At 41.3% G+C, this 24,726-nt stretch overlaps 1 long non-coding RNA gene across 1 annotated transcript; it reads right to left on the bottom strand.

Moving 5' to 3' along the window:
• Positions 1 to 444: 444 nt before the first annotated feature.
• LOC123785621 (uncharacterized) lies at positions 445 to 24,625 on the bottom strand. Its single transcript, XR_006777690.2, has 5 exons — positions 24,425 to 24,625; positions 20,637 to 20,729; positions 13,963 to 14,025; positions 10,446 to 10,631; positions 445 to 3,106 (listed from the first exon to the last, which is right to left on the bottom strand). It is a non-coding gene; the product is annotated as an uncharacterized LOC123785621 (long non-coding RNA).
• Positions 24,626 to 24,726: the final 101 nt, after the last annotated feature.

Genomic DNA, 24,726 nt, shown 5'->3' on the forward strand with positions numbered 1-24,726 from the left:
GGGCAAGGAGAGACGAAAGAAAGAGGCAGAACGCTCCAGATTGGTAGGTGGCAGGTTTAATAAGCAGGGGAACTTACCTACAAGACTTGTCTTGGGGGGCACCTGGGTGGCTCAGCCATTAAGCATCTGCCTTAGGCTCAGGTCACGATCCCAAAGGTCCTGGGATCGAGCCCCGCATCAGGCTCCCTGCTTGGCAGGAAGCCTGCTTCTCGCTCTCCCACTTTCCTTGCTTGTGTTCCCTCTCTCACTGTCTCTCTGTGTCAAATAAATAACTAAAATCTTTAAAAAAGAAAAAAAAAAGACTTGGGTGGCTGAAAGATCAGTAAATCTCCACATCTGCCCACCGGAATATTTAAAGTTTATATAGAGGCCTTAACAGGGATCAGTCACATAACCAGTCCAGATGGTCTCAATAACATATTACAAATCTCTCAAGACTGTGTCTTTTTTTTTTTTTTTAAGATTTCGCTTATTTATTCATGAGAGACAGAGAGAGAGGGTAAGAGGCAGAGGGAGGAGCAGGAGGAGCCCAAGATGGGACTTGATCCCAGGACCCTGGGATCATGACCTGAGCTGAAGGCAGACACAACTGACTGAGCCACCCAGGGGCCCACAAGACTGTGTCCTTGAAATGGCTCCTATGGGACACCTGGGTGGCTCAGTCCCAGGCTCAGTCAGTTAAGCGACTGCCTTCGGCTCAAGTCATGGTCCCAGGGTCCTGAGACTGAGTCCCACCTCAGGCTCCCTGCTCAGTGGGGAATCTGCTTCTCCCTCTCCCTCTGCCCCTCCCGCTGCTTGTGCTCGTGCTCTCTCTGACAAATTAAATAAATAAATAAAATCTTAAAAAAACAAAACAAAACAAAACAGAAATGGCTCCTACTGTAGGACTGGCAGGCAGAATGTACATTCCAAGGACAGGGGAGGGCCGGAGGTGACTCCTATTGCCTGGGTCCAGCTCACTTAACTCACAGGTCAACTGGAGTCACATCCTCTCAATGACCTCTTCTAACTATTACTTTTACCTGTGTTGTTTTGGCATGGATCTGAATTAATGTGTCTGAGGTCACCTGATTTCAGCCTGATGAGCTTGACTGTATCTTGTAAGGTAGGCCCTGATCCAATCTAAGTGAGGCCCTTGTAAGAGGAGGAAACACTAGGGGTACCTGTACACAGAGCAATGACCACATGAAGAACAGTGCAAGGCCGTCATCTGCAAGCCAAGGAGGGAGGCCTCAGAAGTAACCAAACTTGCAGACACCTTGATCTTGGATTTCTAGCCTCCAGAACTGTGAGGAAATAAATATCTGCTGCTTAAAGCACCCAGTCTGTGGCATTTTGTTGCGGCAGCCCTAGCAAACTAATATAAGCCCCTCTAGTGGAATTTTCATTTCAGTTACTATACTTTCCAACTCCAGAATTTCCATTCGGTTCTTATTCTTATATGATTTCTGTCTATTGCATTCTCTTGAATGACATGTCATCGTACCTTTCGTTAATCATGGTTTCCTCTATTTCCTTGAACCTATTTAAAATGGCTACTTTATTTTTAAGTTTAACTTATTTAAGTAATTACTACACCCAACATGGGGCTTGAACTCACGACCCTGACTTCAAGAGTCACATGCTCTTCCGACTGAGCCAGCCAGGTGCCCCTAAAATGGCTACTTTGAAGTCTTTGTTAAATATGACATCTGGTAGGGGCATCTGCGTGGCTCAGTGGGTTCAGCGGCTGCCTTTGGCTCAGGTCATGATCCCAGAGTCCTGGGATCGAGCCCTACATTGGGCTCTGTGCTCAGCAAGGAGTCTGCTTCTCCCTCTGTCCTTCCCCCCAGCTTGTGCTTGCTCTCTCTCTCTCTCTCTCTCAGATAAATAAAATCTTTAAAAGGAAAAAGAAATATGACATCGGGTTATTCTCACAGGTAGTTTTTGCCACCTGCTTTTCCATACCCCCAACCCAGCCCCCCTGTATGGGTTATACTTTCCTGTTTCTTTGCATATCAACATTTTTTTGTTGTTGTTGGAAACTGGATGTTTTAGGTAATGTACTAACTCTAGGTAAAGGTTCCCCACCCCCTCTTTCAGGTTGTTTATTGTTTGTAGTAACTAGCTGGATTATTTCATTTAAGTCTATTCTTGCTACCACCACCACCTCCCCCCCCAAAAAAAACACACACCAGTATTAAGCCTATTATGTTGTTCCTCAAGGGGTGTGGCCTTGGGCTTGCCCACAGTCACTCTGAGATGACGGTGGTTTTGACAGGTTTCTCTTTGCCTCTTTTCCTGGCTGCACGCAAATGTTAAACTGCACTAACTGCAGGATGATTGCTCTAGTGTTTCCAACAATAGCCTGGGGCATAAACTGCTGGCTAGACTAACTCAATCAAACTAGAGTTCCTTTGAAGGAACAGCTCCTCCTGACAGTGTTAGATTGTTCTGACTCCAAGAGGCCTCCTCCCAGCTGTCTCCTTACCCATTTCTCTTGCAGATTAACTGGTCTACAGTTTAGTTTGTATCTCTCCACTGAATCTATCTCCCAATGGCCCTTCACCACAACCACCACTGTTTGTGAGAATATCCTTAAGCTTGAGGGCACCTGTCTGGCTGAGTTGGTAGAGGAAGCGACTCTTGATTTCGGGGTTGTGAGTTTGAGCCCCAAGTTGGGGGTACAGTTTAACCCCCCCCCCAAAAAAAAGGCCTTACAGAGAATATCCTTAAGCTTGAACTTCCTCATCCTATGTTGCCAATGAAGTCAGTTCTTTTGGAAAGAGATTAGGAGTGGTGACTACTTCTCCCCCAAGGAAAAATCTCCAAGCCAAGACAACAGAGTTGGGGGTAGGATGAATGACTTGCTTCTGAGTGAAATCCCCCCTCTAGGACCTGAGTGCTACGTAGGAGAAGGGCAGTAGCCTCAGGTCTTCTCAGCTTGTCTCTGCCAGTGTGGAACCACCCAGCCAGGACAGGGTAATCAGGGTCCCAGTATTTTCAGCACCCCCATGCTTGTTGCTGGCGTGCAGGGTCACAAGAGCTTCTCACTCCAGAGGTCCCAAACAGACCAGGCTACACCAGCCACGGCTGATAAGATCCAAAGGCAGAGAAATGAGTGGTCCTGAAACAAAAAAGGAATTTCTTTCAGTGAGGCCAAAAGCAGGAAGTGGGCGAGCATCTCAAAGACTGTCTCCAAAGTGCCGAAAATACTTCCAGACTTGTTAGGAAAATGTGGGGCAACGGTGGGTGGGTGGACACTTGCAGGTAGGCAGCGAAGGTCAAATCGATCATCCTCATGGAGTCAGTCACCGGCGGGGTCTTGCTGGCTCAGGGCAGTCTGCATGTTGGGATGTGAGAGGTGTTAGGTGTTAGGATGATGTGAAGGTTTTCACCCAAGCAACTGGAAGGGTTGCCATTAAGGGGTGGGGGGGATATTGGCAGGGAGGCTCAGGAGGACTTCAGTTTGGACGAGCTAAGTTTGACAGGCCTATTAGACCTCCAAAGGGAGCTGTCCAGGAGGCAGCCGGATCGGTCTGTCTGGAGCCCAGAGGAAAGTTCTGGGCAGCAGGTGTCCTTGCAGATGGAGTGTTTAAAGACCTGAGACTGGGTGCCCCTGGGTGGCTCAGTTGTTAAGCATCTGCCTTCGGCTCAGGTCATGATCCCAGGAGATCAAGCCCCATACCAGGCTCCCTGCTCAGCAGGAAGTCTGCTTCTCCCTCTCCCACTCCCCCTGCTTGTGTTGCCCCCTGCCCCTGTTAAATACAAAAATAAAATCTTTTAAAAAATTATTTAAAAAATAAAGACCTATGGGGCGCCTGGGTGGCACAGCAGTTAAGCGTCTGCCTTCGGCTCAGGGCGTGATCCTGGCGTTATGGGATCGAGCCCCACGTCAGGCTCCTCTGCTATGAGCCTGTTTCTTCCTCTCCCACTCCCCCTGCTTGTGTTCCCTCTCTCGCTGGCTGTCTCTATCTCTGTCAAATAAATAAATAAAATCTTAAAAAAAAAAAAAAAGACCTGAGACTGAATGCGATCCTTGAGGAGGTGAATGCACAGAGAGGCCGTTGAAGGCCCGAGCCCCAAAGCTCTCCAACCTCAGACTCTAGAGGATGGAGGGAGGAGGAAACCGCAGAAGGCACAGAGAACTGACTGGTGAGATCAGAGATAAGTCAGGAGAGTCTGGGGTCCCAGAAGCCAAGGGAAGCAAGAGTGGTAAGGAAGACAGAGTGAGTGACTACGTCAGATGCCACTGAGAGGTCTAGTGAGATAAAAAGTCACCACTGGATTTGAAGGCAGGAAGGGAGGCCATGGATGACTCTGGCAAGTATGGTTCCTGAGGCTTGGAAGCAGGTGAACTTTACTGAAGTGAGTTCAAAAGGCAGTAGGAAGTAAGGAGTTTGAGACTGTCTTCATTTGGCTCTCTCCTCTCTATCTCAACCCCTTTAATTTATCCTGGAAACTGCTGCCAGAGATTTCTCTAAAATGTAAATCTCCTCATGCAACTCTTCTGTTTAAAATCCTTCAGTGATAGTTGAAACAAGATTGACAAAATACTGATCATTATTTTTATTTCTGGGCTTTTTATTCTGTTCCATCAGTCTTAATGTCTGCCAGTATCACACTGGTTTTTTTTAAAGGTTTTATTTTTTTTTAAAGATTTTATTTTTAAGTACTCTCTACACCCAATGTGGAGCTCAAACCCACAATCCTGAGAGCAAGCATCACATGCTCCCCCGACTGAGCCCGCCAGGCGCCCCCGTACCACACTGTTTTAATTACTATAGCTTTATAATATATTTTGAAATGAGGAAGTGTGATGCCTTCAACTTTGTTTTTTCTTAAGATTGTTTTGGCTCTTCAGGATCCTATGTGGTTCCATATGAATTTTAGGATTGTTTTTTCTGTCAAAAATTTCATTAGAATTTTTTAAAAAGATTCATTCATTTATTTGAGAAAGAGAGAGAGAGCAAGCACACACACATGGGGGAGGAGAAGGGCGGGGGGGGGGGGAGAGATAGAGAGAGAGAATCCCAAGCAGACTCCACCCTGAGCACGGAGCCTAACATGGGGCTCAATCCCAGGACCCCAAGATCACAACCTGAGCTGAAACCCAAGAGTCTGACAATTAACCAACTGAGCCATCCAGGTGCCCCCCATTGGGATTTTGGTAAGGATTGCATTGACTCTGTAGATTGCTTTGGGTAATATGGATATTTTAACAATATTCTTCCAATTCCTGAACATGTGGTATCTTTCCCATTGTTTGTGTTTTCAATTTCTTTCATCAGTATTTTGTAGTTTTCAGTGTACAAGTCACTTCCTTAGTTAAGTTTATACCTAAGTGTTTTATATTTTTGATGCTATCATATATGGGACTGTTTTCCTAATTTCCTTTTCAGATACAACATTGTTAGTATATAGAAATGCAACTGTTTGGGACACCGGGGTAGCTCAGTCGGTTAAGCGTCTGCCTTCAGCTCAGGTCATAATCCCAGGGTGCTAGGTTAGAGTCCTGTATCGGGTTCCCTGCTCAGTGGGGAGCCTGTTTCTCCCTCTGCCTGCCGCTCTCCCTGCTTGTCCTCAGTTGCTCTCTCTCTCTCTCTCCCTCTGACAAATAAATAAATCTTAAAAAAAAAAAAAGAAATGCAACTGATTTTTATATGTCAATTTTGTATCCTGCAACTTTATTGAATTAGGGTGCCAAAACTACACAACGGGTAATGGATAGTCTTCCCAAAGTTGTTGGGAAAACTGGACATCCACATGCAAAAGATAGAAATTGGACCTTTATCTTATGCCATACACAAAATCAACTCAAAATGGATTAATGACTTAAATATAAGACTTGAAACTGTAAAAATCCTAGAAGAAAACACATGAGATAACATCATGACATGAGTCTTAACAATGATTTCATAGATATGACACTAAAAGTACAGGCATCAAAAACAAAAATAAACAAGTGGGACTACATTAAACTCAAAAGCTTCTGCACAGCAAAGGGAGCAACAGGGTGAAAAGGTGAGCTAAGGGTGGGAGAGAATATTTGCCAACCGTGTATCTGGTATGAGGTAGAGCTCCAAAATATATAAAGAAATCCTATAACTCAATAGTAAAAAAAAATACTAACTAAATTAGATAACCCAATTAAAAAATGAGCTAAGGACTTGATTAGACATTTTTCAAAGATATACAAATAGCCAACCGATACATGAAAAGATACACAACGATACTAATCATCAGGTAAATGCAAATCAAAACCATCACATCACCTCAAACCTGTAGGATGGCTATTAACAACAACAAGAACAACAACAACAAGAACAACAAAAAGACAAGTGTTGGCAAGGATGTGGAGAGACTGGAACCCTCGTACATTGCTGGTGCAGCTGGCAAGGAAAACAGTCCGAAAGATCTTTACAAAGTTAAAATTAAATCAAAATAGAACTGCCATATGATCCAGAAATCCCACTTCTGGATATTTATCCAAGAAAATTAAAATCAAGATCTCAAAGAGATTAGCACTCCTATGTTCATTGCAGCACTATTCCTAACAGCCCATATGTGGAAACCACCTAAATGTCCATCAACAGATGAATAAAGAAAATGTGTATATATACACTATAGAATATTATTCAGTCTTAAAAAAAGGAAATCCAGGGCACCTGCATGGCCCGGTCGGCTGAGTGTCTGTCTCTTGATTTTGGCTCAGGTCATGATCTCAGGGTCATGAGATCGAGCCCCCCTGTTGGCCCTCAGCATGGAGTCTGCTTGAGATTCTCTCACTCCCTTTCCCTCTGCCCCTGCCCTGCTCGAGTGCACTTTCTCTCTTTCTCTCTCAAATAAATAAATAAAATCTTTTAAAAAAAGAAGGAACTCCTGCAATATGTGGTAACATGGATAAACCTTTAGGACATTATGCTAAGTGAAATAAGTCAATCACAGAAGGACAAATATGCATGATTACGCTTAGATGAGTATCTAGAATAGTCAAATTCATAGGAGCATAGAATAGAATGGTGGTTAACAGAGGCTGGCGGTAGGGCGATATGGGGAGTTGTTAATCAATGGGTATAAAGTTTCAGTTAAGTAAGATGAATAAGTTCTAGAAACATAGTTAACGATACTGTATTTTACACTTAGAAATCAATACTGTATCACACACTTAAAAATCTGTTAAGAGGACAGATCTCATGTTGTGTTCTTTCCTTTCATGAAAAAATTTTTTAAATTTTTATTTTTTAATGTGCCAACAAAATGAAACTTCTGGATAATATATCATGTCTTCTGCCAGAGAATAGAGTAGCTAACAATCATGCAAGCTCACTAGTTTTCTCAAAATGAAGTGTTTTGATCTAATAACCTACCTTATCATTAAATTCCAGTATCAAAAGTTTCACTGTTTTATTTATTTACTTACTTATTTAAGTAATCTCTGCACCCAACATGGGGCTTGACCTCATGACCCCAAAATCAAGAGTCACACACTCCTCCAACTGAGCCAGTCAAATGCCCCAAAAGTTTTCCTGTTTTAAATAAATACATTCTTCAAGATTAGAAAAAATACTGATAATTGAAAATTGTTGAAACTGAGGGACTGCTCAATGGGGGTTCATTATACTATTCTCTCCACTTTTAGGCACACTTGAACATTTCCATAATAAAAAAGTTTTTAAAAATTACTTTAATTATTTTCTGATCCCAATCTCCAGGATAAAGAACAAGTTATTTTTAGCAGGAAAACAAGATTCCCTAGAATCGGGCCTACCTCTCTGGCTTCATATCTTATGCCCCCCCATGCCCACTCCTCTTACATTCTAGACTCTACTTAAGATTTCTCAGCTTCAGCACTATTGATTTTGGTTCCAATAATTCCTTGTGGGGGGCTTACCCTGTGAAAATTAATAAAGGGAAATCTATTTTTTTTAAAGATTATTTATTTATTTGACAGAGAGAGAGAGAGAAACAGCCAGCGAGAGAGGGAACACAAGCAGAGGGAGTGGGAGAGGAAGAAGCAGGCTCCCAGCGGAGGAGCCTGATGCTGGACTCGATTGAATAACTCCGGGATCACGCCCTGAGCCGAAGGCAGACGCTTAATGACTGAGCCATCCAGGCGCCCCAGGGAAATCTCATTTAAAATGGAGTCAGGCTTGGGGCACCTGGGTGGCTCAGTTAAGTGTCTGCCTTCAGCTCAGGTCAGGACCTTGGGGTCCTGGGATCAAATCCCATCTCAGGCTCCCTGCTCAGCGGGGAGTCTGCTTCTCTCTTTCTCTCCCAAATAATATTATAAATAAAAACTTTAAAAAAAATAAAATAAATGAAATGGAGTCAGGCTTGATCTCAGAGCCCCACAGCTGTTTTATTTACTTAAATAAATAAAACTTAAAAAAATAAAATAGAGGGGGGCCTGGGTGGCTCAGTCAGTTAAGCGTCTGCCTTCAGCTTGGCTCATGATACCAGAGCCCTGGAATTGAGCCCCATGTTGGGCTCCCTGCCTGGCGAGAATCCTGCTTCTCCCTCTCCACCTGCTCATGCTCTCTCTCTCTCTCTCTCTCTCTCTCAAATGAATAAATAAAATCTTTTAAAATAAATAAATAAAATAGAGTCAGGAAGCCAGAATGGGAAGCCCTCATGCACTACCACTCCACATCAGTTATGGACCTCAACAGGAAGAGATGCACCTTGCTAGTGCTTTACTTTACTTTACTTTACTACTCGAGCACGAGGAAGGAAGATTCTATATTTGAACATCAGGACTGCCTGGGTGGTGCAGTCAGTTAAGTGATGACTCTTGGTTTCCACGCAGGTCCTGATCTTAGTGTTGTGAGATGGAGCCCCGAGTCAGGATCTGTGCTCAGTGAGAAGTCTGCTTGAGATTCTCTCTCCCTCTCCCTCTGCCCCCCCCCCACTCGTGCTCACTCTCTTTTGCTCATATAAATAAATAAATCTTTAAAAGAAACCTACACTACACTTTGAACTCCCAGTTTACTCCAATGGACTTTTTGTTTATAACAGCCCCTCCCAACTCTCCTCTTTCCTCTATAAAAGAGCAAGAGTGTTCCTCTCCTTTGTTCTCGGAACTTGCCTATGGTTTTTCCTATGGCTTGCTTGTCCCAAATTGCAATTATTCTGCAATTCCTGAATAAACCCATTTGCTGGTAAAATAACTGGCTGTTTTAATTTCAAGGTTCACAACCTGTATATTGTAAAATTTTTAGCAGCATCTCTGTCTTCTATCCACCAGATGCCAGTAGCACTCCCTCGGTTGTGACAACCAAAAATATTCTCCAGGCTTTGCTAAATGTTCCCTAAAGGGCAAAATAGCCCATGATCAAGACCACTGGTCTAGGTATACCAGACAACTAGCAGTTCCTAACATGACATGCTGTTTCATACTTTTGATAATCTGCATAAACTATCCCCTTTGCCTGGAATGTCTTCCCTCTCCTCTGCCTGACCACTTTTGTTAGCAGTTCAAATAACTGCTTAAAGCAACAACTTCTTTGTTTCCTGTGTTCATTTTTGTAGCTCCAGTGCCTAACACAGTCCCTAGCATAAAATAAGTACTAAATAAATGTTTGCTGAAAGGATTAATCATCATTATTAAGAGATTTTCATTGAGCTTCTTGTGAGCACTGATTTTTATAAAAGGTACAAAACAGGATCTTCACTCTAAGCTTGTTAACAATTTAATGGGTGTGATAGAAACTGTTAATTATCCCCCATTGTCTTTTCTCTCCTTTTGTCTTGAATAAAAGCAGTTACTGATAGCTGCCTAGTAAAAACATTTCCCAACCTCCCTTACAGAGTAAGTCGTTGACAAGTGTTGTAAGTAGAAGTGGTACATGTCCCTTAAAAGAAGGGACAAGTTCATTTTGCTTTCTTCCTATTGGCTGGAATACAAATCAAGTGGCTGGACTTCAAGCAGCTCTTTTGGACTATAAGGCAGAAGCCTCAGGCTAAGGATGGCAGAGCAACAATAAAGACCAAGTGTGTGTCCCTGATGAGCACAAAACCACCCAACTCACCTTGAACTTCATGTCTTCTGACTTTATAGCATAAAGAAATAAACTTATCTTGTCTAGAACATACTTAAACATAATCTCAAATAATTAAGTTGGGAAGACCAAAAGCAGAAGAGATTGGATTTAAGAACAAAACAGAATCCTGGGATGGATGAGGTAATTTGTATACGAGTAAAATAACACAAAAGGTGGATGCAATACCAAGGGTACCTCATGCCCAGAGATGTTTGGGAGTAGGGTTCAAATTCCTAACACCTGCAAAGATATGGGTCCCCCATGACTAAGAGATCTTTTAGAAATAAGTCTTCAAGCCAGAGGAGCAACCTCAAATACTTAGCAAGATAAATAAAAATAAATCCACACCTAGACAAGTTGTAGTAAAACTGAAGAACATAAAAAACAAAGAGAAAATCTTAAAAGATAAGAAAGATAGATTACCTGGACACCTGGGTGGCTCAGTTGGTTAAGCATCTGCCTTCCGCTCAGGTCATGATCCCAGGGTTGTGGGATCGAGTCTCACATTGGGCTCCTTGGTCAGCAGGGAGCCTGCTTCTCCCTCTGCCTGCCACTCCCCCTGCTTGTGCTTATGATCTCTCCCTCTAACAAACGATAAATAAAATCTTTCTAAAAAGAGAGAGAGAAATTACCAACTAAGTAACAATAGAAAAATAACTACAGATTTCCAAAGAAAAAAGGTAACAGAGATAATAGGACAATAAAATGATAGAATAATATCTTCTAAGTGCTGAATAAAAAAGTCGATCAAGAATTCTATATTCATTCAACGGATTCAGAAAGTGCAATGAATTCATTTTTTAAAAACTCAACACCTTCTCTGTGCCTGGCGTTTTTCTAAATGTTTGGGATACATAACAATGAAAAAGACATAAATCCATGCCCTCGGGTGGCTTGGTGGCTCAGTCAGTTAAGCGTTTGACTCTTGGTTTTGGCTCAGGTCAGGATCTCAGGGTTATGAGATCAAGCCCTGTGATAGGCTCCGTGCTAGGCTTTCTCTCCCTCTCCCTCTGCCTCCCCCCCCCCACCCGCTAGCACGTGCACACAAGTGCATGCGCTCTTAAGCGCTCTCTCTCTCTCTCTCTCTTAAAAAAAAAAACAGGTAAGAGAATTGAGATGGTCTGGGGTGGGAAATGGGCTGAAAAGAAGATTTGAAGGAGTTAAGGTACTTGGTGGAAATGTATCCAGATAAATTTTTATTTAGGCATGAGAGAGAAATAATAGCATTTTTAGACACATAAAGATTGTGGGTGTTTACTAGTCATATACTCACTGACATAACTATTAAGATGAAGAATTTTGCAAGAAGGAAATTGAACACGAAAAGAAAAAAGAAAAAAGAAGTGATGAGCAAAGGCTTTACAAAATCTTTTTTGTTACGATTTATTTTTTTGAGAGAGAAAGAGTGTGTGCATGCAAACGCGGAGGAGGGGGAGGCAGAAGGGGAGCAAAAGAAGCAAACTCCCTGCTGAGCGTGGAGCCTGATGTTGGGCTCAATCACAGGAACCTGAGATCATGACCTGAGCAGAAACCAAGAGTCAGATACTTAACCAACCAACTGAGTCACCCAGGCACCCTAATTTTGCAAAATCTAAATGTATACTAATTGTTAACATATAAAGGGAAGGTTAAAAAAAATGAAACTCAAATACCTTACGACCATAACACAGAAAAGTAGATGGCATGATGGGAAGAACTGGAGTTAAAGCCCTGAAACCTCCACGTATTGTTTGCAAGAATGATGTAGTTACTTATTAACTCTAAACTTATCAAAAATTAAACATGCGTGTTGACATTTTACATAGATACTAAAAGAGTGAAAACAAGCAAAAACATACATTTAAAAAACTAAAACTACAACCCTAAATAGCCAATGAGCTCAAGAGAAAATCTTAATGGAAATCATGAAAAAGTTAAAACTGAATGACAATAAAATAAAAAAATGTGACATGCATCTAAAACAGAATCATGAAGAAAATTTATGTTAAACACATTTTTTAAAAATATGCTAAATCAGGGCGCCTGGGTGGCTCAGTCAGTTAAGCGTCTGCCTTCAGCTCAGGTCATGATCCCAGGATCCTGGGATCAAGTCCCGAGTCGGGCTCCCTGCTTGGTAGGGAATCTGCTTCTCCCTCTCCTTCTGCCTGCCGCTCCCCTTCTTTGTTCTCTCTCTCTCAATCTCTGTCAAATAAATAAAATCTAAAGAAATATATACCAAATCAATACATAAGGAGTTCTATTTTTAAAATTTATTTTTATCTTTATTTTTATTATTGTTTTAAAGTAGGCTCCATGACCAATGTGGGGCTTGAACTCACAACCCTGGGAACAGGAGTCATATGCTCTACCAACTGAGCCAGCTAGGTGCCCCAAGAGTTTCATTTTTTTAAAAAAAGATTATTTATTTATACATTTATGTGAGAGAGAGAGAGAGAGCAGGCATGAGCAGGGGGAGAGGCAGAGGGAGAGAAAAAGGGAGAAGCAGACTCTCCAATGAGTAGGGAGCCCAACGTGGGGTTCGATCCCAGGATCCTGAGATCACAACCTGACCCGAAGGCAGATGCTTAACTGACTGAACCGCCCAGGTGCCCCAAGAGTTCCATTTTTGAAGCTAGAGAAAGAGCAGAACAAACGTAAGAGGACAGAGGAAAAAAAAAAATACAGAGAAGAGCAAAAATTAATAGACACACACATAAAGTAGAAATCATCAATAAAATCAAAAGCTGGTTCTTTAGAAAGACTAATATAAAAGATATACTCTATAAGATTGGTCTATTTAAAACAATGAAAGGTATACATAAATAACTCTAAAAAAGAGATAGAACTACAAGATTCAATTAAAATTTAAAGCCATCTAGGGGCGCCTGGGTGGCACAGCGGTTAAGCGTCTGCCTTCGGCTCAGGGCGTGATGCCGGCGTTCTGCGATCGAACCCCACATCAGGCTCCTCTGCTATGAGCCTGCTTCTTCCTCTCCCACTCCCCCTGCTTGTGTTCCCTCTCTCGCTGGCTGTCTCTATCTCTGTCAAATAAATAAATAAAATCTTTAAAAAAAATTTAAAGCCATCTAGAACACTTTGGAAACACAGAATGAAAATGTTTTCATTTCCACAACATCCTGAAATCCCACTAAAACGATACTAGATAATTATATGGGGGGCCTAGCTGGCTCAGTTGGTGGAGCATGCGACTCTGATCTCAGGGTCATGAGTTTGAGCCCCATATTGGGCATGGAGACTACCTTAAAAATAAAAATTAATTAGTTAATTAATAAAAATGATAATAGATAATTATAAAAGATATGGACCCACAAGGTCATAAAACTTGCTTAGCTGAATGGAGGAATTATGAAACTAAGTACACGTGTCGGGGAAGCCAACAACATATAATCCAATTTGTGCTGCAGAAACCCAGGAAAGTTCAGGAACTAAAGGCATCAGCATAAACAGTATCTCACATTATGTGCAACAACTGTAATATGCTGGGAAAAGATCTATGATTTCTGTCAGTCAAAATTACAAGTACAGCTGATACTGCTATGCTTTGCTGCCTACATTCATAATCGAAGGAAATGCTAAATTTAACATAATGGTCAGTGAAAATAAAGACGTAATTTTTTTTCCACCCAAGTTCACAAGTTTAACATACCTGTGACCCAGCAAGTCCACTCTTAAATATACACCCAACAGAAATACTTGCATGAAGAAACATATATACATAACATTACTTAATAGCCAGAATTTGGAAACAACCCAAAAGGTCAAAAACAGTAGAACGACATCCAGTAAACGGGAATCTAAGAAAGGCAAAGTGAATTTCCAGGATGACATCTATGTAGCAATCCTAAGATCAATCAATCCTTATGGGAGTAGAAGGGTAGATGGCAAGAAGAAATATGTCTCCAAATAAAAAACAAAATAAAAACTAAAACTAAAAGATTACCTGATTCCTTTGACCTTGTAGAGTAGGGTTTTACATCTCTGGAGGGGTCTGGTGGAATAATTACTAATAGGTACAAGAAAACAAATCAATCAAACAAAATAACCAAAGTAATTATTAACTCTAGATAAAACAAAATGTCATATTTGAAAAGAAGCATAATAAGAGTATACAGTTGACCCTTGAACAATGCAGGCGTTAAGAGCACCAAATACCCCACACAGTCAACAGTCCAAGTCTAACTTTGGACTTCCCCGAGTTAACTACTAACAGGCTACTGTTGACTAGAAGCCTTACTGAAAACAGACACAGCTGGATTAACACATATTTTGTGTGCTATATGTATTACATACTGTATTCTTACAGTACAGTAAGCTAGAGAAAAGAAATGTTTAGAAAATCATAAGAAAATACAATTACAGTACTATATGTATATTTATTGAAAAAAAGCCATGCACGAGTGGATCTGTGCAGTTCAAACCCATGTCGTTCAACGGTCAACTGGATTATATGTCTCAGCTATGAACAGCATTAAATAATCATAATAATGTTAACACTGAATTATGATTTACCAAAAACTGTAACTAAATGGAATAAAGGGAAGTATATGCAAGACTTTGCATTGTGAATAAATCCTGTTAGCAACACTTTTACTTGTAATTTGCCAGTCTGCCATGACTTGAGTAACTAGTAACAGATAGTTTGTGAGCTGGAACTATTTTCTACAATAGACATGTTTGGGACATCATGAAATTCTCCAAAACCTGTTTTTACAAGCTATTGGAGGTAATACATGCCTTAACACAGGATGGGTAAAGGCAGATACTTTAGTAAAAGATTATGACAAGAGCCCTTATCTCCTTATACTGAATGTCAGCGAGGCACAAAAAGAGGTCCCCTGCAGCTTATGATAAAGAACAAACCATAGTCAAATTTACTCTTACTTAGAAACTTGCCTTCAAGATGATTAGTCAGGTAACAAATTTTCTTATTTAGCTCCTAGGGTCTTAAATATTCTCCAGCTTTTTTTATTAGTAAAATTAGAAAAGCAATCTATAGCAAAGCACATAAATAAACGGAAATTCTAGGTAAAAAAAAAGTGTTTTCTGTGTGTTCAATACACCTTGCCCATTTTTCCCTTTTAACTGGGAGTGGACAGTACAAATGGTTGTATTCTACATTTCTCCTCTCAACTCTCTAACTCGTGTGTGTTTGCAGGAGGTGGTAGCTATAAGAGAACTCAATGCTCATCTTCAATAAAGTTCAATAGATAATTCTCTCCTTTGCTTCTGGGCAAATAATCTTTTGGTTTGAGTTTAAAATTTAGGGGAAAAAACCAAATAACTTTTTTAAGAAAGATTTTATTTATTTGAGAGAGAGAGAGTGCCAGCACAAGCAGGGGGAGGGGCAGAAGGAGAGGGAGAGAATCTCAAGCCGACTCCTGGTTGAGCACAGAGCCCAACGTGGGGCTTGATCATAACCCTGAGATCATGACCTGAGCCGAAATCAAGAGTGGGACGCCCAACCATCTGAGCCACCCAGGCGCACCCCTCTCCCCAAATAACTTTTTAAAAATGTAGGGTAGAGGCCAAGAGCAGGCCACCTCAAAGTGTGCCACCTGGCATATTGGTTATTTTTAATTAAAAGTTACTTAAAGGGCACCTGGATGGCTCAGTCAGTTAAGTGTCTGCCTTTGGCTCAGGGTCCTGGGACAGAGCCCCACATCAGGCTCCCTGCTCAGTGGGGAGCCTGCTTCTCCCTCTTTCTCTGTGCCTCCCCCTGCTCATGCTCTCTCTCACACGCTCTTTCTCAAATAAATGAGTAACATCTTTTTTTTTTTTAAGTTACTTAAGAAATAGCCGGTGCAAGAATACTCTGACCCCCCCAACTTTGTCTCCAGAAAGCAGGAAATAAATCTCCCACGTGAAAGGTACACCCTCCCTGTACCAGGAGGTAAACAGACATCCTTATCACCAGAGAGAGAATTCAGAGCCAAGAAGGCTGTATAAACAAACCTTATACTTTTACTAATTTACTACTCTAGCCCAAATTCTGTTTAGAATTCCTTCCTAATTGAAGCTCCTAAACATAAGTTTTCTTTGGCCTGTCAGTTCCTTACAGATGTATTGTCTCTTTGTCTAAAAAGTATAAAAACTGCCTGCCTTGGTCATTTCTTTAGGTCTCAATTTCATTATTGGGCCTCCATGCATATGTAATAAACTTTGGTTTTTTTTCCTCCTGTTAATCTGCCTCATGGCAATTTCATTTTCAGACCATCTAGACAGTCTTGAGGATAGAGGAAAAATTTTCCTCTCCAACAGTAGCAGAAAGACTATCTTTTTAAAAAAAGGGTTTATTTATTTGAGAGAGAGAGCACAAGTGGGGGCAGATGCAGAGGGAGAGGGAGAAGCAGACTCCCCGCTGTGCAGGGATCCCAATGCGGGGCTCAACCCTAGGACCCCAAGATCATGACCTGAGCCAAAGGCAGATGCTTAACTGACTGAGCCACCCAGGTGCCCCAAAAAGACTAACTTTATTTTTTCTTTTTAAAATTTTTTAAGTAATCTCTGCACCCAACGAGGGGCTTGAACTCCCAATCCTAAGAACAACAGTCACATGCTCTTGAGCTAGCCAGGCACCCCAGAAAGACTAATTTTAAGGTATTCACCTTGGGGGGCACCTGGGTGGCTCAGTCGGTTAAGAATCCGACTCTTGATTTCAGCTCAGGTCACAATCACGGGGTTATGAGATCAAGTCCTGTGTCTGGGGCTCCGCACTGGGCGTGGATCCTGCTTAAGATTCTCTCTCTCCTTCTGACCCTCCTTTCTCTCTCTCCTCCTCCAAAAAAATTAAGTATTCATCTTAACATCATCAAGATAAAGCTTTTCTATTTTGAATACTCTGTTCTTAGCTGATGCCTCTAAATGATTTCACTTTTTTAAAAAAATATTTTATTTATTTATTTGACAAAGAGAGAGACAGCCAGCGAGAGAGGGAACACAAGCAGGGGGAGTGGGAGAGGAAGAAGCAGGCTCCCAGCAGAGCAGGGAACCTGATGCAGGGCTCGATCTCAGGACCCTGGGATCATGTCCTCGGACGAAGGCAGACACTTAACGACTGAGCCACCCAGGTGCCCCCAAATGATTTCACTTTTAAACTCACCATTATTCATTACATAGTCATATGATTATCTGAACAACCAAAATTTAAAGTATTTGAAGCAACCAAAAGGCAAAGGATCTCTAATGTCCATAAAGACAAAATGTGGGGGCACCTCGGTGCCCTGAGCCTCGGCTCAGTCATTTAAGAATCTGACTTTTGATTTGGGGGCTCAGGTCATGATCTCAGGGTGGTGAGACTAAGCCCTGAATCCAGCTCCTCGTTCAGCAGGGAGTCTGCTTGGAATTTTCTCTCTCCCTCTGTCCTTCCCCACCCCCCCAACTCATGCACGTGCTCTCTCTCTCAAATAAATAAATAAATAAATAAATAAATCTTAAAAAAAAAGACAAAATGTGAACTATGAGATCTTTTAACATTGGAAGCTTTTTTTTTTTTTTGGTCTTCGGGATACTGCCCTACTAGAAATTAGGAAAGTATTACTTTTGAACCATTTTCCCCGTTAGGCCTAATAATGGCTGTTTAGTAGTTGTTTACCATAAATAAATGAGAAACATTTCTGATCTTAATATTTTTTTTATATATTCTTAGATTTTTCTTTTTACTTCGGGATTTTTTTATAGCTCCAAATCTTCCCAACCTGAATTTCTCTAAATTCTGTTATTTATCTAATGGTCTTCCTTTACTTCTATACCTATAGAATGTGTTACAGTACTTAATATTTGACATGAAATCTTTTCATGTTTTTGTAATATAACATAAACATCTTTTCCTTTAATTTTTAAAAAATTTTAATTCTAGATAATTAACATATATTATAGGTGTACAATACAGTGATTCACCAATTTTATACATGACTCAGTCCTCTTCATGGTAAGTGTACTCTTAATCCCCTTTACCTATTTCACCCATCCCCCCAGCCACCTCCTCTCTGGTTACCAACAGTTCTCTATGTTTAAGAGTCTGTTTGTCTCTTTTTTTCTTTGTTTTGTTTCTTTTTTTTTTTTTTTTAAAGATTTTTTATTTTTTTTATTTTTTATGTGACAGAGAGACAGCCAGCGAGAGAGGGAACACAAGCAGGGGGAGTGGGAGAGGAAGAAGCAGGCTCACAGCAGAGGAGCCTGATGTGGGGCTCGATCCCATAACGCCGGGATCACGCCCTGAGCCGAAGGCAGACACTTAACCGCTGTGCCACCCAGGTGCCCCTCTTTGTTTTGTTTCTTAAATACCACATATGAGTGAAATCTTATGGTATTTGTCTTCCTCTGACTGACTTACTTTGCTTATCATTATCCCCTCTAGATCCAACCACGTTGTTGCAAATGACAAGATTCTATTCTTTTTTATGGCTGAGTAAATTTCCATTAATAAACATTATTTTATTTATTTATTTATTTTTTAAAAAGATTATTTATTATTTATTCGACAGAGATAGAGACAGCCAGCAAGAGAAGGAGCACAAGCAGGGGGAGTGGGAGAGGAAGAAGCAGGCTCCTAGCGGAGGAGCCTGATGTGGGGCTCGATCCCATAACGCCGGGATCACGCCCTGAGCCAAAGGCAGATGCTTAACCGCTGTGCCACCCAGGTGCCCCAACATTATTTTATTTATTTATTTAGAGAGTGTGCAAGTGTGGGGGAGGGGCAGAGGGAGAGGGAGAGTCCCAAGCGGGCTCCATGCCCAGTGCAGAGCCCTACTCAGGGCTTGATCTCACGACCCTGAGATCATGACCTGAGCTGAAACCAAGAGTCAGATGCTCAACCAACTGAGCCACCCATGTGCCCTGAAAGTGAATGCTTTTTTTTTTTTTTTTAAAGATTTATTTATTCGACAGAGATAGAGACAGCCAGCGAGAGAGGGAACACAAGCAGGGGGAGTGGGAAAGGAAGAAGCAGGCTCATAGCGGAGGAGCCTGATGTGGGGCTCGATCCCATAACACCGGGATCACGCCCTGAGCCGAAGGCGGACGCTTAACTGCTGTGCCACCCAGGCGCCCCAAGTGAATGAATTCTTTATGTCACATCTCCCATTACCTCTTGTTATATGTCATCAGCAGACATGGTGAAAGGCTGCTTAACATCTTTTGTTATAATCCTTAACTGATAGTAAGATACTTCAAATAATTATACTTCATAAGCCTCCTTTTTATGTTGGAATCCAAAGTCCTCAAAAATACCTTTAACTTGGCTAATATATAATATATAATATCATCCTGTCCTTTACAGATAACATTAAAATCAGCAAGTATTTGTGTGAAATAATTTTTTTGTAGTTTACAAAATATCCAACTCTTTTCCTAATTGTCTGCTTGGGATCTGGGTAATTTCGGAGCTGGTCTGGGTCAAGAATTAATTACAAACAACAGTGAATACAAGAGTATTTAAATGAAGGTCATTTTGATCTTGAAATAATGTTAGTCTTACAGTTCCCATTATGCTGGGTCAAGTTGAACACCAAGCAGTCCCTCATGATTCCCACAAGTTTTATTTGTGAAAGGAGTTCACATAAAAGGGGCAATACAACTAATAGAAAATGGCCTGCTCAGTGAAGGCCAGGGAAGAATTTCAGTAGAATTTCAGAAGAAAAACAGCAAGGTTTTTCTGTGTGTATATAGACATTTTCCCTTCTGCTTTTCGGGGTAGGGGGACAACCCCAACCATGATTGCCCAGCCTGGGAAGGGGGAAGAAGGATCTTGGACTATACAGTGAAACTGTGACAGTCGATGATGTAAGGAACTTTGGGAGAGTTCTCTACCTCTCTCTCTTTCTGTGTTTTATTCTCCCCTTTAGCTCGTAAAAAGGGGCCATACCACACTCTTCCCCCTGGGTTTTGTTTTTTTCTTTTGCTTTGGAATAAGTAATATATTGACATGGTACAATAACCAAAAGGTTAAAAAGATACACAGTGAAATATATGAAAAGATGGGCAACTTCATTAATCATCAGAGAAGTGCCAAGTAAAACTCCCCGCTTAGCAGGAAGCCTGACGTGGGGCTCAATCTCACGACTCTGGGATCATGACCTGAGCCAAAGGCAGATGCTTAACTGATTGAGCCACCCAGGTGCCCCAAACATAAGTTTTCTTTGTCCTGTCAATTCCTCACAGATTTCTTTGCCAAAAAAGTAAAAAAGCTGTCTGCCTTGGTCATTTCTTTGGGTCTCGATATTATTATTTGGCCTCTGGGCACATATAATTAAACTGTGGCTTTTTTCTCCTATTTGTCTTATGTCAATGTAATTCTTAGAGCAGCTAGAAGAATCTTAACAGGTCATGTAAAAATTTTCCTCTATTAAAATGGAACATATGCTTACTCTATGATCCAGCAATTCCAATGCTAAGTATGTATCTGATATAAATGCATACATATGATCACCAAATGATTTGTACTGGAATATTCAAAGCAGCACCCCAAATAGTAAAATGGAGACACTGTGGTAGATTCATGCAATGGAATATTATACAGCAATGAAAACGAACAATTCAAAGCTACACAAGAGAATATAAATGAATCTCATAGTCATAAATGTTAAGAGAAAGAAGCCAGACATAAAGAATACACACCATGTAGTTCAGTTGACATAAACTTCTAAACAGGCAAAATTAACCAATGGTGTTAGAAGTCAGGATGGTGGTATTCTTGGTAGAGGAAGTGACCTAGAAGCAAAACAAAGGGAGAGTCTAGATTTCTGGCAACACTGTTTCTTGCTCTCAGTGCCGGTTACATGAGTGTGTTCACTCTGTGAAAATTTATCAAGTTGTACATTTATTATTTGTGCACTTATCTGCACATGTATTATATCTTAGTTAAAAGTTTAATTAAAAAGAAACTTTACAGGGGGCGCCTGGGTGGCTCAGTCGGTTAAGTGTCTGCCTTTGGCTCAGGTCATGATTACAGGGTCCTGGGATTGAGCCTTGCATTGGGTTCCCCGGTTATCAGGGAGTCTGCTTCTCCCTCTCTTTCTGCCTGCCACTCCACCTGCTTGTGCTCTCTCTCTCTCTGTCAAATAAATAAATAAATAAATAAATAAATAAATAAATAAATAAATATTTTAAAAAGAAACTTTATAGTATGTGGTAGACAATACCCCCAAAGTTGTCTACACCCCAATCCCTAGAAGCTACGACTATGTTAAGTGTTAAAAAAAAAAAAAAGAACACTTAGATGGAGTCCCGTGGCCCCCCACAACAGCAAACCAAGATTTAACTCCAGTTTCAAACTATCCCAGGAATGTGACCTTTTAACAGTCAAGCTGAAATTTCCTGATCAGCACTAGGGAGGTAATCTGCATGATAAACACCCTACCTTTCCTTTCCTCTCAGAAAGCTGTCCCAGCCTCAAACAATCATTTCTTTCCTTTTGCTAATAACGTCCTTGCCCCACCCTCCTACCTATAAAAATCTTCCATTTTGTACAGCTCTTCTGAGTATCTCTCTGTTTGCTAGATGGGATACTGGCCAATTCATGAATCCCTTAATAAAGCCAATTAGATCTTCAAATTTATCCAGCAATTTTGTTTTTTAACATAAATTATATGGCAAAGGGAAGTAAGGTTGCTAATCACCTGACATTAACATAGGAAGAGTATTTTGGATTATCCAGAACAATATAATCACAAGGATTTTAAAAGTGGAAGGGGAGGGATGCGTGGATGGCTCAGTCAGTTAAGCATCTGACTCTTGACTCTTGGTTTCAGCTCAGGTCATGATCTCAGGGTCCTGAGATCAAGCCCTGTGTCTGGGGCTCCGCACTGGGCATGGATCCTGCTTAAGAGTCTCTCTCTCCCTCTGCCCCTCCCTGGTTCCTCTCTAAAAAATAGTGGAAGAAGGAGTTAGAAGAGAGAGTGAAAAAGAGGTAGATGAAGCAGGGTCAGAGAGAGATTCTATGTTGCTGGCTTTGAAGATGGAGGAAGGGGCCATGAGTGGAGGAATATGAGCAGCCTCAAAACTCTGGAAATGACAAAAAACTACATTCTCTCCTAGAGCCTCCAGCAAGGAACTCAGTCTGCAGGTACACCTGCCCGCACCTCAACTTTAGTCCAGTGAGATCCGTGTTGGACTTTTAATCTACAGAACTGTGAGATAATAAAGATGTGCTATTTTAACCCACTACATTTGTAGTAATTTGTTACAGCAGAACAGGAAACTAATACAGTTGGTGTGGGGAAAGATCAAGTGTTCAGAGAATCTGAACATGTTAGACATCTATGTGGAGATACCAAATAGGCAGCTGGATAGGAGTCTGGAATTCAGGGGAGAGGTATGGGCTGGAGGTACAAATTCTGGAGTTGTCAGTGAAGAGAGAAAAGCCAAGAGAATGGATGAGATTAACAAAGAGTGAGTGTAGGTAGAAAAGAGGTCTAAGGACTGAGCCCTGAACACTCAAATCTGACAGCTTACATATAGCTGGTTATTTAAAGCTAGTGAGCACTCTGGGGCACCTGAGTGGCTCAGCCAGTTAAGTGTCTGACTCTCAGTTTCCACTCAGGTTGTTATCTCAAGGTTGTGTGATGGAGCCCTGCCTCAGGCTCCCTGCTCAGTGCAGAGTCTGCTTAAGACACTCTCCTTCGCCCTCTGCCCCTCTCCCCACTCAAACATATAAATAAATCTTTTTTTTTAATTTTTAAAAGATTTTATTTATTTATTTGTCAGAGAGAGGAAGAGTACAATCAGGGAAAGTAGCAGGCAGAGGGAGAAACAGGCTCCCTGCTGAGCAAGGAGCCTGGCGCAGGACTTGATTTCAGGACGCAACCTGAGCTGAAGGCAGACACCCAACTGACTGAGCCACCCAGGTGTCCCTCAAATATATAAATAAATCTTAAAAAAAAAAAAAGCTAGTGAGCACTCCAAAACAGAGGCAGACACCAAGATGTGAATGCTCAGGCAGATACTTAAGCTAGGCTTGTAAGAACAGGCGGGTACTTGAGACAGGAGTGAGTAACAGATCTCAAAAACAAAGAAACAGTTTTGGCAAGAGGACTCAGTCATATGCTTGGCAACAGGGGTTGAGAAAAATTTAAGGATAGAGTCTGGGTAATATATTCTAGATGTCAGCAAAGATGGAACCTTGGCTCTGAGCCAGCTTTCTGCCTTGGGCTTCTATTGCATCCTTAACTTGATTCCGGCCCCCTGTGGGTGTCTGTGTATCTTTCTAGCTTATCATTTGCCCTTCTTTCTCATTTCTCTTCCTTTTTCCTTAATTGCACATAATACAGAAATAATATACTCAATTGATTCTGACATTTCCCCCTCACATTTTAACACCTCCGAAATCAGGATGAATCTTAGAATTGACGGTGTGTCATAGTTCAATGGGCAGCATTTTTTTCTTTCTTGGTATGTAAAATTATGGTGGTCTTAGATTCAAATGGTACCTCTGACTTCATGAAATACAAATGCTCTATCATTTAGGGAAACACTTTTCAAATTTTGCATTTTTTAAAATTTGAGGGGTTGAACTTCCTTGAAGTTTAATTTACTTAAAATAATATTCACCAATTTTAAGCGTACAATTCAACGAGCTTACACAAATGCATGCTGTCACGCAACCACCACCACAACCATGATAAAGAGCATTTTCACCGTTCCAAAATGTTTCCTGGAGTCTCTCTGCAGTCACTCCCTTCTCCCCACCCCTGCCCCTGGCAATCATTGATCTGCCTTCTATCACTAGTTTCACCTTTCCTAGAATTTCATATAAATGAGATTGTACAGCATGTACTCTCTGTGTCTAGATTTTTTCACTCAGCATAATCATTCTAAGATTCATTCATGTTGACAGACGTATCAGTTCATTTTTATTGCTGAGTATTATTTCATTCTAGGAATGTATCACATTTTGTTTGTCCGTTCGCCAGTTGAGACATCTGAATTGTTTCCAGTTTGGGGCTATTATAAAAAATGAATAATTAGCCTTTTTCAAAGCGGGGGAAAAAGCGTAAACCCATCTAAAGCAAGTTGGGTTATATTTTATTTTCTCCTCCCCGTGAGGCGTGAGTACCATGATAGAATCCCTTTACTTAAAAAAGGATGAGGAAAACAAATCTCATACATTTTGGTCATATTACTCCTTTAAATATCAGTGAATGGTGAATGTTTATCTGTGAATCCTAATCAATGTCAGGAAAAGAAATTCCAAACTGAAAGTACACTTTAGAGTCGATAATAGAAAACACGAATCTAAAAAGAAAGAAAGAAAACGCAAGTCGTTCCCCCAGCGAGGTAAACTTTGGATAACATCGGGTTACCTGAGGAAAACGAAGCCTACACACCGAGTTGTGTTTTTTTTTTTTGCAAAACCTACCTTTTGATCTGAAAAACACTAAACTTTCAAGAATAAAGACTTCACTTACTTACAAACAGGGACACTGAGAAAACTAAGGCTCCAGAACGCCCGGCCAGAAGCGGCTAACTACTTTGTATGCCGGGATTTGTAGTCCGCGAAAGAGTCGTTCTAGCAAGATGGCGGAGTTGTTAATGACGTGAGAAGAGCGGCCCCGAGGGAGTATGCGCCGCGAGGGGATTGGGCGGTGCGGGGATTCGACAGGCGGGAAGTTAAGACCAGGTGCTAAAACCTTTCCTTCAAAGGAAGCCTGGTGCCCTGAAGTCTCGCGAGATCCTGGCGGGGCCCAATGGAACGCGGGGCCTGGCTTAT

The sequence above is a fragment of the Ursus americanus genome, chromosome X (assembly GCF_024610735.1).
Source record: "Ursus americanus isolate L20-20 chromosome X, mUrsAme1.1.p, whole genome shotgun sequence".
In the NCBI taxonomy this organism is placed as follows: domain Eukaryota; kingdom Metazoa; phylum Chordata; class Mammalia; order Carnivora; family Ursidae; genus Ursus; species Ursus americanus.